The sequence below is a fragment of the Humulus lupulus genome, chromosome 5 (assembly GCF_963169125.1).
Source record: "Humulus lupulus chromosome 5, drHumLupu1.1, whole genome shotgun sequence".
NCBI lineage: Eukaryota > Viridiplantae > Streptophyta > Magnoliopsida > Rosales > Cannabaceae > Humulus > Humulus lupulus.
In genome coordinates this window covers 100,661,865-100,669,289 of record NC_084797.1, presented here as the reverse complement: position 1 = coordinate 100,669,289, position 7,425 = coordinate 100,661,865, and positions in this window count along the sequence as shown.

Sequence of the window (7,425 nt, the reverse complement as noted above, 5' to 3'; positions counted from 1 at the left end):
TCTCCTTTACTTCACTAGTGACATCCTCTTTCTTCATGTCTATCGGTTCCCTCAAAACAACATCTAACCAACCCTCTCCATATAAATCAAGAATTATTTGTGACTACGAGTCCAAAATATCAACTGAAAAAATTGAATGAACATCACTTGGATACCTCATAGCTTCACAAATATTAAAGTAAATCACTCCATCAAACTCCATGGTCAAAATTTCCATATTAACATCTATCTTAGTTCTAGCTGTCTTTAAAAATGTCCTTCCCAATAAAACTAGAGTAGAGCATGGACCTGAGTCATCTTCCATATCAAGAATGTTGAAGTTCGGTAGAAACACCAATTCATTTATTTTAACTAATACATCCTATACTACTCCCCTTGGATAGGCATTAGAATGATCCGCTAATTGAATGATCACCCCCGTTTCTTCAAGTGGTACTAAATTCAAAGAGGTGTAAATAGAGTAAGACATTGTATTGATTGAAGCACCTAAATCTAACATACATTTTTCAATCCTTTTACACTTTGGTGAAAGTTTCTTTTCAAGTACCGCTGTTATCCAGATTTCCGGATAGCGTTTAGATGGATATCCTCGGGGAAGCAGAATTATCAAAGTCTTTCATGGAAAATGATCAAAGCTCGCGGATGGACAGAAAGGCTTCGCCTCTCCCGTTTAGTGTCAAGCTTACTCTTTCAAGCAAACGCGACATGGAAGCTCTTCAACTCTCCCGGAGCTCCCGAAGGGATATCCTTCGGGGAAGCTCCTTCCAGGAGAAGCGCTTCAAGTGGTCTTCGCGGAAACAGTTCCGTGCCTCGCACGGAACAAGGCCAGGCGGTTGAGTCGTGGAGGAGGCATAGTTGGGATGATATCCATCTGACACAGGATCCCGCCTGACACGCCCGACAGGTCAAGGCCTCACACATCCCAGCACGCCTAAGGGTACCTTTTCGCCTACTGTTCCGCTGACAACTTGGAAAAGACGGCTGGCTTTGTGTATTCCCCATACTTTCACGTAAATATACCCGCATAGAGTTTTGTAGCCATGCTACTACAGTAATTGTATCCCCTATTTGTGGCTGGTGTAATTAAGACTCATGTGAGTAGAGAAAAACCCTAATCCAAAACCCTAGCTATAAATACCCCCTCATTTTACGATAGAGGGGACGGCGAAAAAATTACATAGCAAGAACTCTACCAAAATCTCTCTAGCTTCATCTTCTTCAAGAGAACCCGAGAGAAATACTGTGAGCGTGTGAAGTTCTTGTACACCAGCCATCTTACTGTAATTCTCTACAAGGATAATAACATTGACTCGTGGACTAAGGCTTGTTAACGCCTGAACCATGTAAAAACACTGTTTGTTTATTTATACTTCTGCATTTCTACAGTTCTTATCTTTTTATTATTCTGTTTGTATTCGTTTCCGAAAAACTCGGTAAAAATTTTGGTGCTTTCATTGAGAGCTGTAGGAAGTTGTTAGTCAGCTCTTTTTCTGTGTACGTTTTTTTGTATTCACTTCGTGCTAAAGAGATGGTGACTACGAGAAAATCCGCGGTTGACAAAAATGCTAGGGTCAACCCCGATACTGTGATGGAAGATGCGGTGCAAAACGAAACCTTGGACTACCAAGGTGAAGACCCGACATCCCGCCAGGATTGGGTCAGTACCGAAGATATGACATACTTAGAAGACGAAGAAGAGTATGTCCAAGACGGTTATTACAAGGACGGCTGCTACTATGAGAAGGACCCAGAACTGGTCCAAGTAGCCGAAGAACTGGAGGTCACCAAAGCCAAGCTTGCTGAGCAAGAGCGCCTCTCCGAAAAAATGCAGCGCATGATGGAGCGCCTCCAAAGCAAGTTCGGAGGCCTAGGCGACTCGGAAGAGGACGCCTCTGTTTTAGGTGGTGCTGATGCCGCCATGCCGGATCCAGCCGCTGCTGGACCATCCAAAGCCGCCCCTAACAAGGGCAAAGAAAAAGTTGGAGAGCCTGTACGCGCTGACGCCCCTGCACCTCCTAAAGGCGTGAATCACCAGGCCGACTGCCCCCCCCGCGCGCAGAAGGTCTCTGGCGCTCCTAAGCCCAGACGTCTTTCAGCCCCAAGGGGGCACTCCGTGCCTAAAGGGCCCCGTGCTAAGGCACCCAGGCCTAGGGGAAGGAACAACCGCCCCAGTGATTCCGTCAACCAGGACGGTCGGGCTGCGAACTCGCACTCCGAAGATAGCTGGTCCACGGTGGACCTAAGAAGAAGGTTGGAGGCCAAGTATGAAAAGGCCAAAGGAGAAAAGGCCCGGCCTCACGGAGATGACCTCCGAAATCATATTAATGACAAGCTCCGGGGACGTGACCTCCCGGAGAGTGATACGAAGAGGCTCGAGGAACAGATTGCTGCCTTGACCAAGCTGGTCCGGAAGCAAAGTGGGGCCCTGTCAGACTCTGAGGAGGAAGACCCGGAACCATGTATTCGGAGGATCGCGGAAACGTCCCTCCCGGATAACTTCAAAATGCCTCACATAGAATTATATGATGGGAGGACAGACCCGCGTACCCACCTAGCTAAATACAACAAAATGATGCAAGTGGCGCGTGTCAGTGAGGATGCCAAATGCATGTGCTTCTCACTCACCCTTACCAAGTCCGCGGAGGACTGGTGGAAAAGATTAGCCCCCGGATCAATCCACAGTTGGAAGGAGCTACAGTCCGCGTTCAGGAGGCAGTTCATTGCTGTCCGCGACCACGACATGGAGGTTGGTTCCTTAACCAACATCAAGCAGCAACCCAATGAGAACCTCAAAGCTTTCATTCAGAGAATGATGGAAGCTGCTGCAAAGACCAAGGTCAGCGATGACATGAAGCTGATCGCCCTTCAATCGGGCCTTACTGTCGGCTCCCTGCTATGGGGGGAAATGCAAAGGAGACGGGCAGAAACGCTGTCCGAATTCATGTCAAAAGCTCAGGGAATCATCAACCTTGAGGATGCCTACCAGCAGGCCTTTGGAGTTCCCCCAGCTCCAACGCCTTCCGTGACTGTGCCGAGCTTTGCTTCGCAAGCTCCCGCACCAGCCCTCACGCTTCCAGGAGCCCAATTCACTCCAAGTGTGTATGGGCCTTCCGCGTCTGCTCAGACGCCGAGCCAAACCCATTTCTCTGGGTACGGTGCTGTACAAACCGGATGTAGTATCGCTCCTGGCATGCCGCAGCCGCAAGCGGAAGCCCCAGAACGAAATTTGAGCCAATCGCGGAGCAAACGAAGCGGAAGAAACTCCAACCGGGGAGACAATTCAAAGAAACCCCGGAAGGACTATGAGCCCAAGTTCACGGAGTATACCAGTCTGATAGACTCGCGAGAGAATGTCTATCGGGCGACCTGTAATATGGTCAACTACAGGAAGCCCCCGAAAGTGTCTCACGGAGGGAGGCGTCCGCGAGACTCCAATAAGAGGTGTGAGTTCCACGGAGACGTGGGGCACACCACGAACGAGTGCCTTCAGCTGAAGGATGAGATCGAGTCCCTGGAAAGAGCGGGACACCTCGGTCAGTGGGTGAGGATACCCATTATCTATCCCGGATAGGGAGTAGTTCACGGAGCTGCATATTCCCCGGGACAGAGGGGGACCGCTAGCGCTCCTGGAGCCGGTCACCCCCAACCTCCCGGGTCTCAGTTCCCAGCGCTTCCTGCTCCAGCCGCTCCGGCACCCATTGCCTTGTTGGCTCCAGGACCTGGCAACCCATATCCGCCCGGCCTTGCTCCGCCACCCGTTGACGGACACGTAGCCACCATTTCCAGAGGACCGCACCTTGCCGGAAGCACCCGCAACTCCCAGAAGAGATACTTGAGGGAGTTAGAACACACCGGGGAGATGTGCGCCTTGGTTCAATCACCTGCTCAACGTCCCCGAATGATGGATCTTCCCATCACCTTCACGGAGGACGATGCTCGACATGTGCACTTCCCCCACAACGATCCCCTCGTGGTGGAAGCCCAGATTGCCAATAAGAAGGTCTCACGGATCTTGGTCGACAACGGAAGCTCCGTAAACATCCTCTTCAAAGCGGCCTTCCACGCGATCGGATTAACCAAGACAGACCTGACCCCATGCCCCATCTAGCTTCAAGGGTTCAATGGGGATGCACTCATGCCATTAGGCAAAATTCAACTTCCAGTCACCCTCAGAGGAGAAAGCGACGCTTGTGCCTTCAAGCACAGCACATTCGTGGTGGTCGACTGCCCCACGGCGTATAATGCCATCCTAGGCCGACCGGTCCTAATAGATTGTGGGGCCATAACCTCGATACGCCACTTATGCTTAAAGTTTCCATGCGACGATGGGCGTATCGGCACCCTCCGAGGAGACCAACGAAGTGCACGAAGCTGTTATAATGTCTCCGTCCGGTCCGTCTACACGGTCCAGGAGACGGTTGCTGCCATCCCTTTGGCGGAAGAATTACCAGAAACTGGGGGTGCTCAAGAGGCATACTTTGACGAACTCGACCCAAGAGTGGGAATCGAGAAAGCAATAGAGCCGATGGAGGAAGTCGAAGAGGTGATCCTCAATCCGGGAGATCCCACCAAAGTCATTCAAGTGGGGAAAAACCTGCCGTCGGCCATTCGAGAAAAGATTGTGGCCACTGTAAAGAATAATCAGGATATCCTGGCATGGTGCCACGCTGATATGACAGGGATTAATCCTAATGTTGCGTGCCACGCACTCAATATAGACCCCTCTGCAACTCCAGTTCGCCAAAAGAGGAGGCCGTTAGACCCAGTGAGAGCCGAAGCCGTCAAAGCTGAAGTGGACAAGTTGATGTCCATAGGCTTTCTCCAGGAGTCACAGTATCTCGTGTGGTTGGCCAACCCAGTTCTGGTCCCGAAACCCGATGGGTCTGGGAGAATGTGCATTGACTTCACGGACCTAAACAAAGCCTGCCCAAAAGATTGTTTCCCTCTTCCGCGAATCGATCAGATGGTAGACGCTACTTCCGGGTACGAACTCTTATCCTTCATGGATGCGTACTCCGGATACAACCAGATCAAGATGCATGTCGCGGACCAGGAACACACTAGCTTCCTCACGGACAAGGGTGTCTACTGTTACGTGGTCATGCCTTTCGGTTTGAAGAATGCTGGGGCGACGTACCAGCGTCTAGTAAACAGGATGTTCAAGGACCAACTGGGGAGGAACATGGAGGTGTACGTGGACGACATGTTGGTAAAGTCCAAGACCTCCGGGGACCACAGTGACGACCTTGAGGAAGCTTTTGCCGTGATCCGAAAGTACGGATTGAAACTGAATCCAAAAAAATGTACTTTCGGGGTCTCGTCTGGGAAGTTCCTCAGTTTCATTGTCAGCTCCCGCGGAGTGGAAGCCAACCCTGAGAAAATTAAGGCGTTCATAGATATGCCTTCCCCCCGGAAGCATAAGGATGTCCAGAGCGTTACCGGAAGGATAGCTGCTCTCAGCCGCTTCGTATCCAAGGCCACTGACAAGTGTATCCCCTTCTTCAATGTGTTGCGAGGAAACAAGAAGTTCGAGTGGACCCCCGAATGCGAAGCAGCCTTCCAACACCTCAAGGAACATTTAACCCGAGCTCCCATTCTGTCCAAACCTGTCGAAGGAGAGGCGTTGTTCTTATACTTAGCTGTGACAGAGCACGCAGTGAGTGCCGCTCTCGTCCGGGAAGATGGCCGTATCCAGCTCCCTGTGTATTACGTAAGCAAGAGGTTACTGGACGCCGAGTCCAGGTATTCAATGATCGAAAAACTCTCCCTCTGCTTTCTAATTGCTTCGCAGAAGCTAAGGCCATATTTCCAGGCGCACACCATCAAAGTACTCACCAACCACCCTCTCCGACAAGTCTTGCAGAAGCCCGAGTCTTCTGGCAGATTGCTTAAGTGGGCCATGGAACTGAGCCAGTTCGACGTCCACTACCAACCACGTGTTTCCATAAAGTGTCAAGCTCTCGCGGACTTTATTGTGGAATGGTCGGGAATGAACGACCTCCCGGAAGATCCTGTCCCGGAACTTCCCACATGGAAGGTCTATGTAGACGGAGCCTCAAATGAAAAAGGAGCTGGAGCAGGGGTCATCTTAATATTTCCCCAAGGGCATCAGCTCCAGAGTGCCATCCGTTTCGCGTTCCCAGCATCCAACAACGAGGCAGAACACGAAGCCATGTTAGCTGGATTACGACTGGCCAGAGAAGTCGGAGTCCAAAAAATCGAAGTATACAGCGACTCCCTACTTGTGGTAAACCAAATATCCGGGGAATACCAGACGAAAGGCAAGAAAATGGCTGCCTACGTGTCTCTCTCCCGCGGCCTACTGCAGCATTTCAAAGGCTACCGAATCCGCCAGGTCCCCCGGGACCAGAACTCACTCGCGGACACGCTGGCCAAGCTTGCAACAGACCCGGAGATTGAACAGTATGGCCTGGTGCCCATCGGGCACTTACAAGCACCCACTACCGAGACACAGAGGGTAAATGCCATCATCGACCATTCCCATTCCTAGATAGGGCCCATCCTTAGATTTCTCACCACCGGAGAGCTCCCCACTGATAAAGCTGACGCAAGAAAGCTCCAGTATCAAGCTCCCCGATACGTGGTTATGGATGGAAAGCTTTACCGCAGGGGGTTGTCCATACCCTTCCTTAGGTGTGTTGCCGGAACCGAAGTCAGCGCCATCATCCATGAGGTTCACGGAGGCTTCTGTGGCGACCATACCTCCGGGCCGAGCCTCTCCAAAAAGATCCTTCGACAAGGATACTTCTGGACCACCATGAAGAAGGATTGTGTGGATTATGTCAGAAGGTGTGAGCAGTGCCAGAGGTACGCCAAGGTTCCGCGAGCGCCGCCTATAGAAATTACCTTAATGACCAGCCCCTGGCCGTTCGCCGTTTGGGGCATTGACCTAGTAGGTTCCCTCCCAACTGGAAAGGGTGGAGTGAAGTATGCCATAGTCGCGGTAGACTACTTCACCAAATGGGCTGAGGCTGAACCTATGAACACGGTCACATCTAAAAAAGCACTGGACTTTGTCATCAGGAATATAGTGTGTCGTTTTGGGCTTCCACGAAAAATTGTGTCCGACAACGGGAAGCAATTTGATAGTGAACACTTCACGAACTTCTGTGCTTCGCATGGAATTATCAAAAGCTTTTCCGCAGTCGCCAGACCCCAGGCTAATGGGCAAGTGGAGGCTGTAAACAAAATATTAAAGACCACGTTGAAGAAAAAACTCCAAGCCTGCAAGGCTCACTGGCCAGAAGAACTTCCGCGAGTACTTTGGGCCTATCGCACAACAGAGAGAACTTCGACGGGACACACGCCTTATTCCATGACCTTCGGTTGCGAGGCCGTCATCCCAGTAGAAACTATGATCCCCTCTCACAGGCAGGATACCTACGACCCTACCCGGAACCACGC